The sequence below is a fragment of the Ambystoma mexicanum genome, chromosome 10, assembly GCF_040938575.1.
Source record: "Ambystoma mexicanum isolate Mex_15411 chromosome 10, UKY_AmexF1_1, whole genome shotgun sequence".
NCBI lineage: Eukaryota > Metazoa > Chordata > Amphibia > Caudata > Ambystomatidae > Ambystoma > Ambystoma mexicanum.
In genome coordinates, this window is record NC_090932.1 from 851761342 (window position 1) to 851785741 (window position 24400).

Genomic DNA, 24400 nt, shown 5'->3' on the forward strand with positions numbered 1-24400 from the left:
TTCAACTGCAATTGGGTACACTTCTAGATGGAGGTGGGAGCAGTTCTAATGCGGGTGGTGACAGATCTAAATTCAACTTTCACAGAGAGGCTATCGGGCGCAGCCTCTGAATGCAACTGAGTACACTTCTAAATGCAGGTGGGAACAATTTTAAATTCAACTTTCACAGAGAGGCTAATTGGGGACAGCTTCTAAATGCAAATTCTAGTGTATCTATCTCAGAGGGCTATCCGGCGTACTTCTAAATGCTAACATTCACAATTCCATCTAAGAGTGGACATGCTAACATTCACAATTCCATCTAAGAGTGGACATGCTAACATTCACAATTCCATCTAAGAACATGCTAACTTTCACAATTCCATCAAGGAGTGGACATGCTAACATTCACAATTCCATCAAGGAGTGGACATGCTAACATTCACAATTCCATCTAAGAGTGGACATGCTAACATTCACAATTCCATCTAAGAGTGGACATGCTAACATTCACAATTCCATCTAAGAACATGCTAACATTCACAATTCCATCAAGGAGTGGACATGCTAACATTCACAATTCCATCTAAGAGTGGACATGCTAACATTCACAATTCCATCTAAGAGTGGAAATGCTAACATTCACAATTCCATCTAAGAACATGCTAACATTCACAATTCCATCAAGGAGTGGACATGCTAACATTCACAATTCCATCAAGGAGTGGACATGCTAACATTCACAATTCCATCTAAGAGTGGACATGCTAACATTGACAATTCCATCTAAGAGTGGACATGCTAACATTCATAATTCCATCTAAGAGTGGACATGCTAACACTCACAATTCCATCAAGGAGTGGACATGCTAACATTCACAATTCCATCTAAGAGTGGACATGCTAACATTCACAATTCCATCTAAGAGTGGAACATGCTAACATTCACAATTCCATCTAAGAGTGGACATGCTAACACTCACAATTCCATCGAGGAGTGGACATGCTAACATTCACAATTCCATCTAAGAGTGGACATGCTAACACTCACAATTCCATCGAGGAGTGGACATGCTAACATTCACAATTCCATCTAAGAGTGGACATGCTAACATTCATAATTCCATCTAAGAGTGGACATGCTAACATTCACAATTCCATCTAAGAGTGGACATGCTAACATTCATAATTCCATCTAAGAGTGGACATGCTAACACTCACAATTCCATCAAGGAGTGGACATGCTAACATTCACAATTCCATCTAAGAGTGGACATGCTAACATTCACAATTCCATCTAAGAGTGGACATGCTAACACTCACAATTCCATCAAGGAGTGGACATGCTAACATTCATAATTCCATCTAAGAGTGGACATGCTAACACTCACAATTCCATCAAGGAGTGGACATGCTAACATTCACAATTCCATCTAAGAGTGGACATGCTAACACTCACAATTCCATCAAGGAGTGGACATGCTAGTATTATGGCACTCTATGTTATTGGTAGGTAAGATAGAGTGGCGGGGGTTTTCTGGAGTAGAGTGATTGCTCTACTCCCCACCCATGCCACACTCACGGTTTTTGTTGGTGTTTGTTGGCTTCCTTGGCGTCCATCCTCAATGGTCTATCAGAAAACCTAAACCCTAGTACCTTAGTGCATGAATTCAATAACATCATGCTCTCTACACTAGATAAACTGGCACCTCTCAAATTCAGATCGAGCAAACCCAAAGCTCATCTCAACAAATGGTTTACACCACAGCTAAGAGACTTACGCATCCTGAAAAGAAAAAAGCGAAACTGCTTGGAGGCTCTGCCCTTCAAACGATAATAAAGCTAATTTAACCTCTCTCTCTGCGCTTTATAAAAAAGAAATCTGCCAAGCAAAACACATCTCGTATGTTGAGCGTAAAGCCAAATCTAATTCCAGTATGAAAGAGCTCTTCTCCGTACTAAAAGAACTTGAGTCTCCAATAGCCTTACAGGACACCTGTACCAAAGACAAGTCCTGGTGCACAGATATTCAACATGCCCTAGCAAACAAACTTACGACACTCCAAAATAAAATTCAGTTAAAAAAAAGAAACTCTAAATATTCAGGATCCACTCAAATCCCCCCAGACCAATAGTCCTCCTGTGGCGCAGAACAATACCTTTCACTTCACCAAAATGTATACCCTGGAAGTAGAAAAAATTATCCTCTCGCTCAAACCCACTAACTATAATAAGGGTATCTGCCCCGCACAACTAATAAAAGATGCCGCCAGAGAACTATCTCCCTTTATCATTAAACTGATCAACGCCTCCTTTGCCTCAGGCACCATCTCTGCCAACCTCAAACAGTCATGGGTGCTCCCTTTCCTTAAGAAGAAGATTCTAGAGCCTCTCATCCCCACCAACTACTGCCCCATAACCACGGTGCCGTTTCTACTCAAGATTCTGGACAAAGCTGCATACAACCAGATTCAAAAGCATCTAGAATCTCACAAACTTTTAGGAGAGAGACAATCCGGCTTCCGCCCCTTACACGGAACGCAAATGGCCCTAATTGATTTAAAATTCCAAATGGACGAGCTGAGAGATAAAGGGAGAACAGTACTTCTGCTACTCCTGGACCATTCAGCGGCCTTCCATTTAGTTGATCACAAAGTCCTCTTCAGACACTTGGACTCTGCCGCCCATTTCTCCTCTGAGGCTATCAAATGGATTGAGTCATTCCTAATCGAAAGAACTATGAGGGTCTTCTCGCCATCAGCAGCTGCAGGTCCTATCCCCATCTCATGCAGTGTCCCCCTGGGATCCTGTGTCTCCCCAACTCTATATAACATCTTCACTAAGCCCCTGTTCAATGATCTGGACCATCTAGGTATCACCTACACAAACTATGCAGATGATACACAGATATTCCTCCCGCTTTCTGGGGATTATATCAAGAACACGGAATTGGTGAACAAGGTTTATCTTATCATCCAGGCATGGATGGCCACTCATGGCCTCTGCCTTAACGATGATAAGACTGAGTTGATAATCCTGGGTACCCACACTAATATCAAAAAACTAGGCCAGGAATTCTCCTCCTTTAACATAGATGGGAATATCATCCAAGTCTCCAAGGAAGTAAAAACCCTTGGATTCTACCTTGATTCTACCCTATCACTTGATAAACAGGTACAATCCTTAGCCTCTACCACAGCCTAAACCTGTAAGCTGATAAGAGCTGGTAAGCCTTTCCTCTCTAATGACAGTTGCTTAATCCTGGCCAGAGCTCTAATACTCTCCAGAATTGATTACTGAAATGCATTATACTCCAGAGCTAATAAAACAATCATTCAAAGACTACAATCACTACAAAATAATGTCCTGAGAGCAGCACTGGGTATAAATAAAAAAATTCACATCTCCTCCATCAGACGCCAACACAAATGGCTGTCCACTGATAACAAAATACAACTAAAGTTGCTATCTCTAACCCATAAAGCCCTTAATACATCCGCCCCTAGATACCTGACAAACTTCATAGGAAAATCTCTCTTAGACCGACCAGAGCTGCGAGCTCTAATCACCTGACAATTCCTAAGTACAGACTGACTACGATTGGTGGTAATAGTTTCCCTGTAAAGGCTGCCAAAACCTGGAACCAACTGCCACAAACCATGAGAGTAAATCAACCTTACCTCCTCTTTAGAAGAAATGTAATTCAACACCTCACAGCTACCGACCTCTAGTCGACCTGCGTCACCTACTACTGTCTCCTACCATTGGCCGCAACTACCTGCGACAAATCGGGCTTATCTTACCTGCATCTATATATCTATAACATGTTCTCATCAGTGCCCTATCAGGCACACTACATATGTACTATATCTGATAAGCCATACCCTGTACACTGTAGATTCATATGTATATCTTGTAATTATGTGTGCTCATTGTGTCTTGTGTCTCTTGTACATTGCATATTATTCTTTGTAACCATGTAAGCCTTGTATCTTCTTATTATTGCTGCGCCCTGTTACCCACGGGTCCGGTGCGTATAAAAAGTGAATAAAACAAACAAACAAACAAACAAACAAACAAACACAGAAGGCTCAATGTTAGGTAAAGGTTAAACAGGAGCAACTAGTTTCCACTAAAAGTAAAATAATCATCAGCTGTAGGTCAACTAAGAAATGCTCACAATTCAATTTAAGTCAAGTTAGGCACAAGTTGTTTAGAGCGCAAAAGGTCTAATATAAATTGTGATCAATCAGTAAAACAAACAAAGGTTCACACAACACCTCAACATGCAATAGCAAGCACACCATAACCATAAATTTGCAAACTGAATTGTCTCACTGTGTGTCCAAGGTGAACAGGTTGTTCAGGTTTCCTTTAATATAGCTGTTCGCTCTGGGGACGCGCCTGTTTCTAGCAACAGAAATACATGCCAGATTTTATTTTAAAGTCTGGATTCTGGACATAGATTTCCAGGAAACATAGCTACACGTTCAAATAATAGAGTTTCTTGGGCGACTTCCCTTTTTACCAGCATTCTAACACCAGGAAACTCGGTAATCCACACTTTTGAGCTTTGTGATCCAGCATTTTATCACATGGAATTCTACTGTTAATAGTCATGACAGGTGCCGGGTAATGGAGCATTCTGGGTAATAAAGCACCAGATAACAAAACATGCACGGTACTCCGAATTTTTGCAAACAAAGGTACGAACGTTCAGTGAGATAGTGGATTGCACAGGGTCACAAGTGTGAAGCCGAGATTAAAAGCCTGGTGATAACATTTGATGGTCTGCAACTTGGCCACTGGTCTTGCATCTCCTTCCCTTTGAAAAAAGTGTGATTTCCAGTTTTGATATTTGAAATTCATCGAGACATCCATCCAACATTAGAAAATCCCTGTGCGCATGTTACACGAGCTACAGCAATTCATTAAATGGCCCCTAAGAAGGATGTATGTAGCAAGAAAGGAATTCCTGGGCCAGACTGATATACAACGTAGTGGGTAAGGTGGGATTTCACGGTAGTGCTGATTTCTGCACATGTCGAAACCAGAAGTCGTGCCAAGACCATGCTCAAAGCAAACATGGTACTTCCTCCTTGCTTTGCCTCACCAACTCCAGCTTCCTCGTGCAACATGGTTTATGGATCTTCCATCATAGGCTATATCACGCAAACATTGCACTGGAGCAAAAATGTGCAATACTATTTTGCAACATTCCTTCTGCTGCTTTGATAAGGATTGCAACAAGCAGGGTCTTTTCTTGTTTATGGTTGCGCACAAGGACAATAATGGAGCAAACAGATTGTGAAACTATCTCAATAAATATATGAAGTGTGAATACTTGCCAACATGGCCCATTCCAATCTGTAGGTGCTCATCCAGCCCAGGTTTTTTTCTTTGCATTTTGGGATTTGCAGTTCCACTTTTCCTATTATATAACTCGGACTACAAGTCCCAGAATGCAAATAAAAAAACAGGACTTGATAAGCACCTACAGATTGGAACGGGTCATGTTGGCAACTATGAGTGTCTGCTGCTAATAAATAATTGTGCTTACCCACCAATCATAAATAATTGCGTTTATGGGGTAGATATTTTGGAATCCAAATTCAATCTTCCCTTAAAAATGAAGCAAAATGAGTTGGCAAAATGTTGTTGCTTATGTAATAAGTAATGAAACAAACTGATTTTCCTTCAAATAGAAAAACATATTTGTAGAATATTCCTGATTACAAAAACTTGCAAACATTATGCAAACATTCGTCGTATGTTCTGCTGTACCTTTTTTGTTTATTCCAGTTTACACAATCAGCAAACAACTTGCAAACTGTGGTTTCCCATGTATTGCAGAGCTCCAAAACGTTATGTGTCATGGCTGGAGTTCTTCCATTGCCTGGCAATTTGATATCCAAATCCTCTCGGCAGGTAGCCACAGCTTCCAGCCAGCTGCACACGCATTGGCAGTTCAGTCTGTAAGCAGTGATTATTAAAAGCATACAGAGGGCAGCATATTTGTTAGAAAAGTAAAAAATGCAGAATAGTGCATTAAAAACACACTTTGGAACCCTGGTCTTATTCGTATGGGCCCCTGTCATGTTATGTTGTTGTTTCCCAATTTCCCACAAATTTAGTGAGGATTATAGAAAACGGCATGGAAAACCACTGAAAAAAATACCAACAGATATAATTATTTTGGTGCCATCATAAAGGCGTTTAAGCACAACTCTGTAAAGAGTGTACAGTTTCTGTCAGGAATTGCATTTGCGTATCAGCGCTCCAAAAACAGCGGTGCCTGGAAAGGAAATGGCGGCCTGGTTGACCTGAAGCCCAGTCAGCGCCCGCTGAGAGGGGAAACAAGCTACGCAGCAGACAATTTGCAGCTTGAATGGTTCACTTTCTCCACCAGTCTTCGGAAAAACAAACTGACAAAACAAAGGACAAGGAATTAATGACCCGTGCATTCTGCCAATTGACTCGTGGTAGCAGTGGCTAGTTCACCTTAATTCTTTTCACTTTAAGACGATGGCCCCAGGCACTGGTTGAGGTTCACTTAAACAAACCTTCAAAGGCCTCCCTGGGCTTGCATTAATTTGTTAACTGTAATTGCGGAAGCAGAGTTGCATATAATGTGAAAGTCTTGATTCGAATTCCAGTGAACAAACAAAGTAGGCTTTGAATTCCGAGATTTACTGAAAAACCAAATAACACGAGTTTACTTTGCGTATGATAAAAATACGCAAACATCCTAATTTATAATCACCCAAAATCCAACGTTTGAAACATTTTTTTGGATTTACTGAAAATATTAAACTGAGATTGTTAAATCTGGAAGTCCTCCTGCCTATGATCCATTTTAAGGCACTCAAGACAACGGCCTCTTGGATTTGCCGTTCTGGAAACATAATCTACACCAGTCCCCCTTTTTTAGAACGGCCCCTTGCAATTCCACTGTATCAAGATAATTTGCAGCAATCACCCATTCTCGAATCTTGTATAAAAAAACATGTTGTCTTACATGTATTATACATAATTTACGATAACTGTCTTAGTAACATCACAATTCCATAATTAGATAAGCAGTGGCGTGTGTAGTAAAATGTGGAGGCAACTTAACAATACGTAGTGAAAGTTTGTACATTCTTTTAAGTGGAAATAACTTTAAATTGAGTAAAAATGATGTATATATTGTGTTATAAAAATATGTGTTTTTGGGTTGTAAACAGTGCCAATTGCTTCAATGTAGAGTGCAAACAGACCCAATGGAAGTAAGGGGGGGTGCTTGCATTAATGGATAATACACCATGTATTGTTTACCTAATCTTTTCTTTTGGATTCTTCTGTAACATATGTTGCGTTGCTTACACATGCAGCTTCCCCAGGATGAGTTTGTATTATATATGCTCTGTTGTGCAAATGCATCCCCAACTGTGACCAAAAGGCAAACTTTTCCAATTCATCTGCATCTGCTAAAAATGGCAAGTGCTGCGCAGTCAAAAAGGCTAACAAGTTCCATTGGTGTGCTTACTGAAAATAAGTAATACAACGTCACCCTGAAGAAGCTGCTTATTTAAGCAGCGAAACAATCAGCAAGAAAAAATGAGCAAACAATAAATATAATTAGTTATCCATATTCAGGATCCCTTGGTCTTCAGTTGGATTTGTTGCTACTCTAATGGGAGGCAATCAGCGCAATTTACAACCCCAAATAGATGTTTTCTTAACACGTGTGCCTTCAGCCAATGCAGCACGAGCAGGTGCATTATGTGCAGCGGTTGCAAACACTATGGGCCTCATTACACGGTAGGCGGTAAGGGTTTACCGGTACCAGTATTTTACCGGTACCGGTAAACCCTTACCGCCTTACTACGAGGTCCCTTTGCGGGTTGGGGAATTTAACGCCTGCTTTTTGCAGGTGTTAAAAACCAACCCGCAAAGGGACCAGGGAGCTAATTACAGTACCGGAATTTGCGGTACCGTAATTAGCGCCTTCCCCATTCCCATAGAGCCCTATGGGGCGAAAATGGGAATGGGGAAGGGCAATGGGGGAAGGGGCAATTACCGCCCCACCAACCTTGGAATAGGGTGGTAATTCCCCTTTCCACCAAGGCGGTGCCGGTATTTTACCTGCATGGACCAAAGTGCTAATAGCACCTTGGTCCACCGCCATCCGTGTAATGAGGCCCTATATATTGAAAGATAAATGCGGGTGACGCCTGGATTTGTTCGTACACATCATGTTATAACATATGGGTCATGTTCGGTTAAACTCGATGAACAGTCAAACATGTGTTTATTTTGAGGTACGTTTTGAACATATATGGCAAATAATTAATGGTAAGCCTATATAGCGAAAACATTGAGTCAGTTCTGCCCCATCTTTCATATCATAAAATGTGATTGCGATTTAACCCTTGGTGTCATCCATAGTTTCAGCAGATCAGTGTGAGGGTTACTGCTCTTTCACATGTGCCAGTCCAGGGACTATAAACCAATGAGCACTACACAGTGAACCTTGGTCTTCATGAAGCTTAACCTCGTGCTGCAAAACACCCCAAACCCCCCAAATGACTCACTTCAAAATGCAATCATTGGCTTGACTTCTCCGGGCGCTCCCGGGGGGCTTCCTCCACTCCCTCCAGGCTCAAGCAGCGTTCCTTCTGTGAGGCTTTGGCCATGGTCTACTGGTCTGAACAGACCTCGTTCTAACTGCACACATACAAATGTGCGGCCTAGGGGCAGGTTTACTGCTAAACACTGCTGCCGGCTTCAGTGAGCTTGACCCATGAAACACAGGGTATAGGTGAACCTCAGACAGACATCATGATTGAATTGCTTTTTGGAAACTTAACATTTTGAAACGTGCATCTGTCAAATGGAAATGCCCAAATAATGTGTGGCAGTTTTATGTTAACAACAGTTCATTATTATATGTGTGATATAATGCCAGATTATTTATTTCAGTGAACAGTTGAATTTAGGAATTTTCTGAAAAAAAGCAGCCATTAATCGTGGTCTGTTTTTGTTAGGCGGGCTGGAAAATTGGAATTGTGCTTAAATGCGAAAGCTAAGAAAGTCCAATGTGTCCAGAGCACAGATCTTTTCAAGATTGTAGTTCCCTGATCCCATGGCCTGATCGGGAACTACCATATTAGAATTTAAGAGTCATGGAACATTTCTAATTCATTATACAGGTTTTCAAATTGCACAGATTGTTTTCACATTCTTGTATCAATGTGCAGAAGCCATTTGGTCCCAAAGTGCGTGGATTCATGACGGGCAAATCCTGCATGTCCGTGGCACCGCAGAGCAATCATGACCTCCAGCTTAACCTTTGCCTTCTAAATGTTTTTGCTCAGATTGCACACTCCAGGCCTTTTGGAATAATGTGTAATATTTTGTCCACACATATTCTGGAGGATCGCCGAGGAAATCATTGATGTCCCAGGGATTATTTTCTTGGAATTTAGCTTGACCTTCCCTCATTTACATTCTTATATATCAATTTTTATATCTTAACATTTAGGCACCCCTCGTACTGGAAAGAGAAACCTGCGGAATATGTTTTTCCACGCAATTCATGTAAATAACGCCAGCAAATGAGCAAATGCCCTTTCTCCAACCAGTGTGTACATCCTTACATTATCAATGTACTCCTTGTACTCAACGATTCTGTATTTGTGCAGCCATTTCTGGGCTGGGCTTTTGGACATGGACCGACAGAAATTGACATAATACAATAGAGGAGGATTTACCGGTGAAGTGTACCCATGTTTACCTATTGTGAAGGGCTAAGGGAGAGTACAAACGCTTCTTGCCACCTCAAGTAGAAAAAGGGGAGAGGTGTGCGGGAGTGGTTGTGGCATGGCAGAGCTGGTCTTTGAGCATATGAACATGCGTAAACAGATAAGGGCCAAGGAGAGGAGTGGGGGTGAAGAGGGTAGCATGGAGCAGCTATAAACAACATCACTATGTAAACAATTAGCAAAAAGTGCCCATACTCTGTATGGGTTCTGTTAACAGACATGATAACAATCTTGTAAATTGTTGACAATCAGTGATCCTGTAGGTGGCTGCTCTGAGACGCTTATCGCTTGATGTGCTTTGCACTCTGAAGTAAATTTCACTGAGAACAGGCGTGTGTGGCTGGTTGAAATACACCGCAGCAGATCTAGAGTTGGCGTTCTGCAGCATACTTGGACCTTCTGTGCGCTCTGCCCACCTTTTGCCTCACCCTCGCGTGATACAGTGCTTTGCGGTGGAAATATCTCAGAAACGGTGTCTAAGGGCCTTAAAATGTGGTTTACCAGGTCCCATGGGACCTTTGAGTTTTGTTCCTCGTGTCGAGACCTTTAAAATTAGCTTTTTCCGGTCCTTCTACGACCACATTGATGTTTCACTGATTTCATGTGTGAAGGGTCTGAAATCTGGGAAAATGCGTCGGGTGTCCAAATGTCAAGTAGCCAGTATTGTCCGAAAGGGTTAAAACTGGTAACTATGCAAAATGTGGTGCAGATTCGTGGAACAGTGTGGAATTGCATAAGGAATAAGGTAAAAGATTTTCTGATTTCGATAAATGCGCAACATCACATGGCCTTCACCTTACCCAATTTACAGACTTAAAATAAAATAAAGATGTTTATTTATACCCAGGGAACATGGTGTTGCTAATAACAGATGTGTATTGTTACATCATTTAATAATGCCCATATCAACCTGAGTGTACCCTCCGGGATTCTAACCTTCGACCATGACATCAAACAAAGATCCCTGCAGTGGATGCCTTGTTCCACTGAGTTATAGAACCCAATCCATCAATGTGTACATTTGATATGATAACGCCAAGATCTGTCACCTGCTTGGTGAACACCAAAGGGGACCATTTTCGACACATACCGATGGCACCATCACAGTGCAGGCCAATCATAAACACCTTCTGACATCCCCCTTACTCTATTGTGAGTCCACCCAACCCTTGAATCCCACTACCAAGAGCACCCTCAATATCGCATGGACCTTCCTAATGAGACTAGGCCTCCCACCACATGAACAACATCACCTAATTAATTGAAATTAATTAATCTTCTATAATGCACTTAATACCGGAGACCAGTCTCTAAGCGCAGGACAGGGATTCAAACCTATGCTGCTCTGCGTTGTCTTGCTTCAAAGACAAACATGATGCCCCTGAGCTATCCTCCCACCTGTAGACCTGTACGTAGCCTAAAACTTTTACAGCCATATGGCACTTGCTGTGCCTCCCCAGGCGATCTTAATCATATGAAACCCCTTCACTGATATTCTAATTATACACTTGGGCTGACAACCCCTACCTTGCCGAATACACCTCTGCATACTAACATATGCAGGCTAGGCTTTCACAAACATGATCCTCTCATCAGATACAATCTCCAAACCTAAATTATGGTTGAACCCAGTTCCCCTGCAAGCCAAATCAGCCAACAAAATGCCACTAGAATACACAACATGTGGGAAGATCCTAACATAGATATATTATGAATCATGGAAACATGTTTTTCAGACAACTACACCACAACAGTGGACACCCGCTCCCCTCAACAGCAAGATCACTCTAAAAGCAGACATACATTAACAGGAGGTAGGGATGCACTAATTACCCCCACCTATCTGCATGTCACCACTGACACTAATAGCCCACCAGAACCTTTGAACGCTAGGTTGTAAATGCATTATTGACCCAACACATCTATAGCCATTGTAATCTTCTGCAGACTATCAGAATACAAGGCAACATTATCTAAATACTTCATTAACCTCCAATATACACTTATCAAGCTCCACGTTATGGGTCAGTTTATTCACAGTTATCACTGTCCTCCCTCCAAACTAATACACCAAAACAATACACATACCAATTGTCCCTAACCTATTGAGTCACACAACCAAACCATCATGAAATCTTAACTTCAGACATCTTACACAGCAACCCTAAACATAGGCGCATCTCATTGTCAGACTTCCAGTTGACAACATCAATAAAACACACTCTAACACACACCAGAGTAAAACAACTCATTAACGGTCTCCTTTCAGGTCTAATTCAGAGCTAGGTTTGCAGAGGTGTATACCACAGCTGCACTACAAAATGAACCCCTTAATAACCAACTGAATAAGATTCACAAAGAACTCACCGGAACTCTAAACATCCTGCCATCTTTATATGGAAACAAACTAAAACCACTGCTAAGAAAAACAAATGGTACAATGGAAAATGTGCCCTAGGTAAAACACAAGTTAGAAATAACAAAATGTAATGATTAAGATATTTATTTATTTATTTATATTTATATAGCGCGCAAGAAGCCCAGGGGCATTGAGGCGCTGTTACTTGCAATAACTTAGTTAGATGGTACAGGCATGAAAGCGATTGTTAACACATTATGAATACTACAAGATATCGTACTGTTGTTACAGATATTGCATTGGGACGTATATTACAACATATATGATAAGTATTCGTGCTGGTGTGTCGGGTCTTATGTGAAGAGGGTAGTTTTCAGAGTTTTGCGGAAGGTGGTGAGGGAGGCCTCCCCTCGGATAGTGGGAGGTAGGGCATTCCAGTGAGTGGGCGCGAGATAGGGGAAGCTGGATCCGCCCGCTTTTACTCTTTTTACTAGTGGCACCGAGAGCATGTTGGTGTACGGTGATCTGGTTGGCCTGGTAGTGGAGACGGGGTGGATCCTTTGAGAGAGGTATGCTGGAGCAGTGAGGTGAATGCACTTGTGGGTCAGTGTCAGGGCTTTGAATACAATCCTTTCCTTTATTGGGAGCCAGTGGGCTAGTTTTCTGGCTTCAGAGATGTGTTCTCTTTTAGCAATGCCTCGGGCTGCCCGGAGAGCATTGTTCTGTATTACTTGTAGTCTCTCTAAGTTTTTGTTGGAGGTTCCTAGAAAGAGTACGTTGCAGTAGTCTAGCCTAGAGCCGGTGATGGCTCTGGCTATGTTGGTGCAGTTCTCTTTGGAGAGAAAGGGTCTGACTGCATTGATAAGTTTGGCATGATATGCAGCTGCTGAGGCTATTGCGCTGACTTGTCTATCCATGGATAGGCTGGAGTCCAGGTAGACTCCCAGAGTTTTGACAGAGTCGGCGACCGGAATTTTAATGGAGTCAATGGTGAAGTGGCTGAATTGGGCATCTAGATTTTTTAGTGTGTCGGGGGAACCTACCAGGAGGAGTTCCGTCTTGTCAGAGTTGAGGCATAGACTGTTCTCTGCCATCCAGGCTTGGATGGTGTTGTAGAGGTTGTTGAGGGTCAGGGAGTCAGTGTCATAGTTCCCTGTGAGAGTGAGGAGGATCTGCGTGTCGTCGGCGTAGTTGGTGTAGGATATGCCCATAGCGTCGAGGATGAGGAAGAGGGGTCGTGTGAAGATGTTGTATAGGGTGGGGGAGAGACAGGATCCTTGGGGTACACCACAAAGTATAATGGTTGGTGATGCTGTGGCTAGGTCAGAGAATACTTGCATGGTTCTGTCTTGTAAGAAAGAGGTGATCCAGGCTGTGGCCTCTGGGGAGAATTTGGCAGTGGAGGAAAGGTGGTGGCATAAGATACTATGATCCACGAGGTCGAAGGCTGCGGATACGTCAAGGAGTAGGAGAAGTGCTGGTTTACCCAAGTCTCTAGCATCGTCCATCTGGTTTTTCAGGTCAAGTAGGGCGGTTTCGGTCCCGTGTCTGGGGCGGAAGCCAGATTGGCGGAGTCCAAGGAGTTTGTTCTCTTCAATGAAGTGCTGGACCTGCAGGTAGGCTGCTTTGTCCAATATTTTGAGGAGGAATGGGACAGTGGTGATGGGTCTGTAGTTGTTGGGGGAGGTGTGATTGAGAGTTGGCTTTTTCAAAAGAGGGCGTACCCAAGCTTCCTTGAGGGAGGCGGGGACTTTCCCTGTGGTAAAGGAGGCATTCACAAAGGCTGTTAGGAAGGGAGCTAGCGCTTCCGTGCAGTCTTTGATAATGGAGGCTGGGCATGCGTCACCTTTGCAGTTAGAGGGTTTGATGTTCCTCATTATGTTGATGATGTCTTTTTCCTGAATGGGTTTGAAGGAGAAGGGTAGGGGGGGATCCGGGGCAGGTGGTGGGATGGGGATATGCTTATTGGGTAAGGCTTGTTTAGTGGCTAGTATTTTGTTTTTGAGGAGGCTTAATTTGGTTAGCATGGCCGTTTGTATTTCATCACACCAGTCTTTGTCTTTGGTGAAATTCTGGGGGGCGGGAGTGGGTGTCTCGAGATCCCTGAAAATGGCGAAGATTTCTTTTGTGCTAGATTGGGCTTCCGAGATTCTGTATTCAAAGGATTTGGCCTTTGCTTGGGTGATTGCCTTTTTGTATTTGGTGGATGGGGCTTTAAAGATCATCTTGTCTTTTTCAGAGTTGGACGTTTGCCACTGGGTGATTGCGGCTTTTTTCTCATTTCGGAGTGTGAGGAGGTCAGGGGTGAACCAAGAGTTGGAGTGGGTAGTGGGTTTGGATTTGCGAGGTTAGAGAGGGGCAATGGAGTTGATAGCTGCTTTAATGGCAACGTCATAGGTTGTTGCGAGTGTTTCTGGGTCTGATGAAAAAGGTGGTCTGAAGGCTGGGCCTTGGAGGAAGGGCAGTAGCCTTTCCTTCGTGAGCTGGCGGGAGCTTCTGGCGAGGCAGGGTGGGAGCGGTTGAGGTGAGGGGGCAGCAGGGGAGCTGGTGGTGAGGATGCTAAAGGTGATGATGTGGTGGTCAGACCATGGGGTGGGATTGTTTCCTGTGATGATGAGTGGGCAGTTGTGCTGTGCTATACAGTCGAGTGTTCTGCCCTGGGTGTGAGTTGGGCTCAGGATGGTGTTCTTGTAGCCTAGAGCATTGAGGGCAGAGTCAAGGGATTTGGCTGCTACGTCCTTGCTATCCCAGAGCCCTAGGTTGACATCCCCAAGGAGAATGGCTTTAGACTGTTTTTTGAGGTTGTCAGAGAGGAGGTGGATGAGAGAGGCTTGAAAATCTCCTGTTGGGCCTGGAGGGTGGTAGACAGTGTGTACAGTAATGGTGCAGTGGGGAGAGAGGGTTATTGTGACTTGGAGGTAGTCGCTGTTGTTGTTGGTCAGGGATTTCTCTACCTTTCTGATAGAGAGGCAGTCTTTGGCAATAATTGCTACACCTCCACCTTTGGAGAGGCGATCTTGTCTAGTAATGGAATAGCCAGGGGGTAGGGAGAGGGAGAGGGAGAGCGCCGGGCCAGAGGCCTCATGTAGCCATGTTTCTGAGATCATGAGTAGATCTAAGTCCTGGGAGGTTAGGAGGTCGTGGATGTCTAGAGCGTGGGCATTGATGGACCTAGCGTTAATCATGGCGCATTTCAGGTGGGGTTCAGTAGTGGCTGGGGGGGGTTCATGATGAAAGAGGGTGAGGTGGAGGGGGGGTTGCGCTCTGGGTGTTAGGGGAGATACACAACACAGATTTGACACTGGGGGGCTCATTTTCAGAGGCAGTGGACACATGTGGCATAGCATTTGGCACAATAGCATTCAAAATGGTGGTAGAAGAATTGCATACCGCAGATTTTACACTGGAGGGCTCATTTTCAGAGGTAGTGGACACATGTGGCATAGCATTTTACACTGGGGGGCTCATTTCCAGAGGTAGTGGACACATGTGGCATAGCATCTGGCACAATAGCATTCAAAATGGTGGTAGAAGAATAGTGGACACCAAGCTACCATAGGATGCAAAACACACTCATCCATAACATTCTCTAAAATGGCTGCATCAAAACATCAGAAGTGATTCAAATATGCAGAGAAGTCAGAGTGCCTGACTGAATCCTCACTGACCCCATTACCCAAGTTATAATTTGAGTTTGACATCATTTCTTAGGTGAATATCAGGAACGTCCAGCCTACAATCAACACCAAGATCCCTCCCAGGAAACATGACCCTCTCTTAATTGAGGAAAAGTTGCATGTATTTTTTATGACTTCAGACTAGAGGCTCTAGAGGCTGTAATTAAGTCAGATCCCTGCCTTCACCCAGAGAGGTTTTTGAGATGCTGCAAAGTTCACCTAGAGGGTACTCCGTACCCAGGCAGCAGGATTGAGAGGTTGCAGTGACTACAATTTATAACCCAGAGTTGAAACTGTGACAATCCCCATTATATCTGCATCATTGATCACGAGGATGCTTGAGTTACTTGACCACAAGAGATCCCACTCTGGGGTCTGTATAGGGGGAGAAGCTGGTGTTACTGCCGGCAGCGTGTTCTGTGAATAAGTCCACCAGAACCAACACCTCTCATGCAGCTTGGTCTGCACGGGGAGCAGCATCGTGGTCCCGGAGACTGAACTGGCATATTGCACCTCAGTGCTGCATGGGCACCTTAGGTATGCAGGATATTTGCTTAACCGTTTAAAGTCTTGGGCCCTGCGTGAAGTGAGCACCTGCGTGAAGGGAGCACCTGCCAATGATTGAAATGATATGATATGATATGGCATTTATAACGCACCTATGCACAAGTGTTTCAATTATGAGAATAACTGTATATAAGGCTGAGCTGGGAAAACCTAGAGGAGCTGTGATGAGAGAGCCATGACGAAAAAAGAGAGGATGCAGGGACCAGAGCACTGACCAAAGGAGTGGGCAGAGAATGGAGCGAGGGTCTGGAAGCCTAAAAGATATTGAGCGAGACTCAATGAGAACCGCCACTGAAGTTGCACGCTGGATACTGTGTTACTGGAAGCCACTGGAAGCCAAAGTGCTAGAAGCAGAACACGTTGGGGTGCTACATACCTGCAAACCACAGTGCTATGTGGAGAGAGCTTTGGGCATGACATGCCCAAAGGACACAGTAAGAGATGCCTAAAGGGCTGGGTGCTTTATCACTGATGTCACTGTGAGGAACTGTGAGTGTTAGAGTTGCGTAATGATATGGGTACTACATCCCCGGGACTGTGTAATGGGCTGGAGGTCTATATCCCTGGTGACTGTGTAATGGGCTGGAGGTCTATATCCCTGGTGATAGAGTGTGAGGGGCAGAGAAATCTGGGTTGGCACATTCCGGGAGTATGTCACATTCTTGTAGGTAATGTGTGAGAGATGTCTAGTGGGCTTGGTGTGAAATCCCTTAAATACACAGATCAAGCAGTCCTGCAGAAGTATGTCTAAGAGTGAGCTGGCACTAGATCCGTAGATGCTGGACTGACCATATCATGTGATGTCAAATCAAGATAAATGCTGGGCACTTTATCCCACAGATTGACATGCTAAGAAGCATGCCGGCATTATATACACCACACTGAGGAGTAAGAAAGCACGCTGGTTGCTATATTTGTGAGACCGGTTAAGAGGCATCGAGGGTTGCAACCACCCTGATATTGGTGGGGGATTCCTCAAATTCCCACAGCTACTTCATTGAAAGACATCCTGACAATATTCATAAAAAGTGTTAAACTATAACTTTTATGGGCACAAATGTTTTGTTAGTTGTTGAAAGCCCTTAGAAAAATGGTTGCTTATGTTAACTACCCTCATTCCACAACAATTGAAAAGAATAATATAGGCTTAGCACCAGCATCGACTGCTCCTATAAACAACTGCTTTAATTAAGTGGCAGGCTATTATGCAAGTCTATGCAAAAAGAACGAGTATACTCGTCCTTGGCACTTAAGGGGTTAAGCATTGCTCAATCATAGTTTGCTTGAAGAAACCTCATATTCCTCCTTCTAAAAACATAACGAGTATCCTAATATTCTAGTAAATAACCCCAAATTGACAATATGCCGTTCATTAGCAAAACCAGAGGAATAATTGGCCACCACAAAGCTCCAAGAATGTAGAAAAAACCTAGGACCACAAATACAATATCAATCAAGAATCATGCAATCTAGAGGAACGGAAACTCCCCTCCTGTTCATGCAATTGTAACTTCTGGTGGTCGTAGAGACCAACACCCCAGTAGAGCTAATGCTGATGGGCTTGTCTGAACAACTTTACAATTTAATTCATGCCAAGGTGCATTCCAGACACAACAACATCATGGCAATCAATGGGAGGACCTTTACATTTATATCCGCCATCTTGTAGAACAGAAAAAAGTAAGGCATAGGAAAATACCAATCTGCAGATAGGTAATGATTGTGGAGTCCCTCAAGATTCAGCCGTATCCCGAAGCCACTCAAAACATTCATAAAACCAACAGCTGACTTTATCCAGCCACTAAGCCTCTTCATTCCAAATGCTCCCTGACGACAAACACGTTGTGTTTAAATTAGGGATCAGCATTGAAGATTTCCGTGCATTTCATACATGCAAGACTGGTTGATTGACAACAATCTCTGTTCAAAAGACAAAAAAATCCAAAATGGTAATTACGGGCATGGAAAACCTCCTTATCTTGTCTCGGGAGGAAAGCTCAGGGACAACGTGCTCGCCTGACGACGTGGAATAACGCAGGTTTGATCCGCGGGTCCGCGCTTAGAAACCGCTGGGTATTAAGCACGTTATAAATAACCAATTAGAATCTTCGATGTACCGGTCCCTTTGCCATTTCGCTCCCAACTTCCCCACTGAAAGAAGCTAGGGACATGGGAAGTGCACATGACAAGACCTTTTCAGCCCACATACATGATATTACCATGACATCTCACTACCATTTGTAGTTGTTGAAATTACCATTAACTCTCTTAAACATGTCCTAAAAGGCAGATGTAACATGAGCAATGGTAATATCCTGCATAGGCTACTGCATTAGTCTCTGCCTAGGCCTTCCACAGTCTATGAGTCACCAACAATAACTCTCCCAGAGAAAAGCAGCAAGGACAATGCTGGGCCTGAAACCAAGGGAAGATATCTCTTCATCAGTAATGCTATGTTATCTGTGTACTGCACCATCATATCTACTAGGACAAAGCTCCTGTTTGTCATGTCCAAAAACTGAAGGAGTGCATCCAGCCCAGGAACTCGGATCTAAAAGTGCAATGAGACTCTACACCATTCATTGTAAAAATAAACATTGGGAAGGAAGAGCACTGGCGGTCAATGGTCCCATCCTTTGGAAAAATCTCCTTGACCATTTGCAGAAGAATGAACACTACATCAGATTAAAAAAAACACTGAAAGTTGCTTGATGATGCTTGTTAATTGATTCCTAATTTAGCCGACTCTATATTCCCGGACCGGACTCATATTAGCTCTAGCAACAAACCTGGACCATACACCTTTCTAGCACTTATTCCTCCTTTCCCTTTGCACTTACCTGACTTTGAATGCTCCTTAGAGTTTCAATGGTCTCCTCTGTAACATTGATATTCATATCACCTACCCCACTGTATCCCTCCTCCACTCCCTAGGGCGCCACTAAGCAGCTCCTGAATTGTTTCTCAAGACGTGTGTGGACTACTTCTGTGGCTGGGCTGCAATGAACGTAGATGACAATTTACTGGATGTAGATAGTGACAACTGTACAGTGCATTTCTGCCTTTATGCCCCAACAAAGATTTGCACAGCAACTTCAAAATGAACGCCTGGCAACATGTCTATCAATATATAGCTTCTTGGTGGAGCATGATGCATATATTATGCCAGCATTACCCTTCTGTGACTATACACCTCATTTTACTTTATGGTTTTATCCATTCATGAAGTCAACTATATCTGAAAAACTGTTATACAAACAACACCCAAAGTACACAAAATGTGTTTCTGTTCATATCATAAAATGAACAATAAATATTCACTTCAGATTTTTTTGTATTTTTTTATTTGCAGATTTAGTTTAATTAAAACAACATTTAGCAAACACATTGAATATTCCATCAGTCAATTTGACCAAATTGACCAAAAAACACATTTATCCTAGTTTTTAGTTAGCTCGGCAAATCTGTTTACATGCTCGATTCTTTTGAAACAGAAAAATAATTGTGCACTCTTGAGACATTAAACAAATCACATTGTGTCCCATGTACACCTGAATCCAACTTTTGAAACTCAGGTTCTTGAATGATATGATATGATATTTTATTTGTATCATGCTCGTACACAAGTGTTTCAGAGCGCGACAAGGCAAGGGAGGGGAAACAGGGGAGAAACAAAACAACGATCTTACTAGGCCCAGTGACATTGAGAACGTGAAGGTGCATGGGAAATGGAAAGGGGAAAAATGCATGTAAGGGGGAGAGTGGAGAGTGCAGAGCAGAGGAGAACAGATAAATAATAATAAATACAAATAAATAGAAAATAAAGCAATAACAGAGGGAGTGCGGTCAGCAAGTGGCAAGAGCTGTGTTTACGGCAGCAGAACTGGGTCAGTCTGATAAGTGCATAAAATAAGAAAAATGGGGCGTGGGGGACTGTGGGGGTTACAGGTACAGTCCCCATGCGAGGGGTGGCCAGGAGGCAGTGCAGAAGGGTGGCAGGATGAGCCAGTACCTGGGCCCAGGGGACGGATGGTTGCCAGGTGCACAGTGCCAATAGAGCGGATCAGCAGGGCAGAGGGGAAACAAAGGCAGATGCAAAGAGGAAGGTCTTGAGGTGCTTCCGGAACCGGAGATGGTTCTCCTCAGGTTTTAGTGTGGCAGGGAGGCTATTCCAGAGGGAGGCCCCAGCCGAAGACAGAGATCTCCCCCAGCTCGTTTCTTTGAAAAGCGATTGACCCTGAGGGAGTTAGAGGTAGAGGAGGGGAGGTAGTTGCGGAGGGATAGCTGAAGGTATTTTGGGCCCAGGCCCCAGAAAGCCTTGTGGACAATGCAGAGGGTATTAAATGTAATCCTTGCAAGCACTGGGATCCAATGGAGAGATTTCAGAGCTGGAGAGCTACGATCCGAGAGCTTGAGGCCAAGGACAAGTCTCACAGTCCTGTTCTGGATTAGTTGAAGAGGGCGAAGAGTAGAGGCAGGTAACTTTAGAAAAGGATGTTACAGTAGTCCAACCTAGAGAGAACCAGAGCTTGGGAGACAGTGAGCTCCTGGGGGAAGGAGAGGAAAGGAAGAGTACTTCTGAGGAGGTGCAGAAGGAAGTTTGACTTTTTAGAGACAACCGAGATGTGGGAGGAGAAGGAAAGTGTGGAGTCAAAGATGACACCGAGGTTCTTAGCCTCGCAGGTGGGGATGGGTGGAGGGCCAAGCGAGGCCGGCCAGAGAGAGAGGAGAAAGGATGGAGAAGGTGTGCTGATGAGGAGGATCTCAGTCTTTCTGGCATTCAGGCAAAGATCATTGGCAGCACACCAATCTTGAATGGCAGTTAGGCAATCCGAGATAAGTGAAGGAGAGGAGGTGGCCGAGGGCAGCCTGAAAATGAGTTGAGTGTCGTCAGCGTAGCACTGGAAATGTGAGCATAGAGTGGCAATGCAGTGAGCGAGAGTTGCCAGGTATTGGTTGAAAAGCTAGGGCGAGAGGTTAGACCCCTGGGAACACCACGGTAGAGAGGAAGATAGATGATAGGAAGGACCCCAGTTGGACTTGGGAAGGTCAATCAGAAAGGAAAGAGGTCAGCCAGGCCAGAGCCTGATCAGTGATACCCAGGTTCTCCCGGAGATGGTTGAGCAGGATGGTATGGCTGACCGTGTCAAAGGCAGAAGAGAGATTGAGTAGGATGAGGACAGAGGGAATGTTAGAGTCAAGGTTGGAGAGCAGATCTTCACAGATATTCAGGAGAGCTGTTTCCGTACTTCTGCTTCACTTCTGTTCTTCTACTACACTCTGAAGCCAGACAGCCAACAGAATCAGAATGAAGGTTAAGCTGGGAGATGGCCAGCTTTTCCAGGAGTTTGCCCAGAAAGGGAGTAATGGAGATTGGGCGATAGTTAGCAGGACAGGAAGGATCTGCAGAGGGTTTCTTGAGCAGAGGATGCACAAGGGAGTGTTTCAGAGGGGAGGGATCCTGAGGCAAAGGAATGGTTGCAGAAATCACCAAGGTCTGGGGCGAGGGTGTCAATGTGGTCCTTGATGGTTTTAGAGGAACAGCGATGAGCCTGATTTGATGAGGCTTTCAAAGATCGGACTTGTCTAGCGACCTCATCAGGGGAGAAGAGAGGAAAGGAAGAGAAGGAGGGAGGGGGACTAGTTAAAGGGGGTTAGCAAGTGCAGACTGAGGGGGAATAGGAAGGGGAGGGGAGGAGAGGGTGAACAAGATGTGCTGGGTTTTGGAGATAAAGTGAGAGGCAAGGTCATTGCAGAGAGCCTCGGAGGCAATAGGAGGGGTAGAGACTGCAGCAGGGTTGGCAAGCTCCTTGCAGATTTTAAAGAGTTTGGCCGAGTTGTTAGATGCCGCAGAGACACGGGCTTGAATGTGGACTCTCTTTTTGGTGCGAACAGAGTCTGTATTGCCTTTGGAGCTGGCGACAGGCCAGTTTGTCAGAGGATGAACAAGAAGCCCTCCATTTCCTGTAAGCAGCCCTACACTTACGTTTAAGTGTAGCAAGGTCAGAGTCATACCAGGAATTACACTTGGCTTTGTACTTCAAGCGGATCCTCATGACAGGGGCAAGAGCATCAAGAGTAACAGAAATGGAAGAGTAGAGAAGGGAAAGGGTTGCGTCCGGGTGTGAGTCAGCCGGAGGAGGAGAGGGGGGAGAGAAGGTGGCAGCAAAGCCTCAACTGACACACGCTTCATAGGACAGATGTCCGAGAAGGTAGGTGGCAGTGTAGGTGTGAGCTTGGCTTGGGGGAAGAGAGTGAGAGATGCGAGGAGAGAAGGCAGTGGTCACTCCAGGATAGAGGAGTGGTCAGAGGGATCGAAAGGGGGAGGCCTGAGGATATCAGGACATCGAGTGTGTGTCCAGCAGAGTGAGTCGGGCCAGAGGGGAGGATAGAGAGTGAATTGCAAAGGTCGCGAAAGAGCAGAGATGAGGGACAGGCAGAATCTAGGTGGATGTTGAGGTCACCAAGGAGGAGGAGTTGAGTGGTTGAGGTCAGCAGGGATGAGGAGAGGTCAGCCCACTCAGAAAGAAAAGAGGTGATTTGCCCAGGGGGCCAGTAGAGAGTGGCAACAGTAAGAGAGTGGCTAGGAGAGATTTAGAGCCTGCAGACAAGGCATTCAAAGGAAGAGTAAATCTGAGTGGTAATGATATTGGCAGGAATCCATTCTGGAAAGATCAGTGCTACACCCCCTCCGGGCCGGCAAGATACCCGCACTGGCAAGTTTCCTTTTCCATACGTTACCCAATATTCACACGTAGTACATGAAGGCACACTCTTTTGGTCACAGACATTTTTGATGGACATGCATATTTTAGGAGCATTCATTACCAGTTTTGGAAAGGAGCATGTTTGTTTATCTGTGAACATTTAATTCAAATTGAGCAGTTGACGGGAGTGTTACCTCAAATACGCTCGTCCCATAGGACCCACTCTGTTCAAGATAAAGCGACTTGGATGAAGGAACCAAATCACAACCATCTCAATGTTCACTTCCATAGTGCACATGTGTTCCAGACTATTTTGCTGGTAACTCATATGTTCTTTATCAAGTCATTTAAAATAACACAAATGATCACTATTGAGACTTCAAACAAATCCCATTCTTGTGTCTTGTTCAGACAATTAAACAACCTCCTTTTTCCATGTCACACCCCAAAACCACCCGGTTTTCTTTAACCATTTGATTGGCTACAACAGCTAACATTCGTATTTAAGCTGAGTATTAAATCATCATTTAAAACACAGAAACCTCTCGTAAATCACAAAGCCATGTAGTGTACCCATCAGTTCATTGTTTTTCCCCCGAGTGGTTTCAGTAAATTGCAACCTGAGATCATAAACAATTGCTTGGAGTAAGTTTGAATGCAACTGCCATTTAAGGCTGCTGGTGGCATACTTTTTTTAGGGGGCCATGCTTGTACGCCCATTACCCTCTCCATCGCCTACCATCTAAACCCCTGCCTCTTAACCTCCTCATGGGTGAGGTCGAAAAGGAATGGCAAAATCAGTGTTTTTAATGGCGATATTCAGGTACCAGAATTATAGCCCAATAATGTAATAATCCATGGCTACCCCTTGCATAGGCACATAATGGCAATACAAAACAAACACATTTTAAATAAGGTCTCTTCTAATGGGAGACAGGCAAAGGTGGAGATCTGCACAGATCTGTACTGGCACCAGCGCCATTTGTAAAATGTGCTTATGGCACTGCATACTAGAAATATACGAAAGATATACCGTTGCATCAGGAGCAGGTGTTTCCTATTGGCTATTTCACCTAATGTTCCCCCATCACAGGCCCTGAGAATTTTCAATTATTCCAAGGCATTTTTGGTTCTACAAATTAATCTATTTAACTACAATACCCACTTGTTGCCTAGGGGCAAGGGAGTTTACGTGAAAGGTCCAGACTTGAGACTCATTAAATCTACAATGTGCTGTCAGATTTCAAGGTGGGGGTGGAATGTATGCTTGCTGGGAAGCTACAAAGGCACCAGAACCAAATTCAG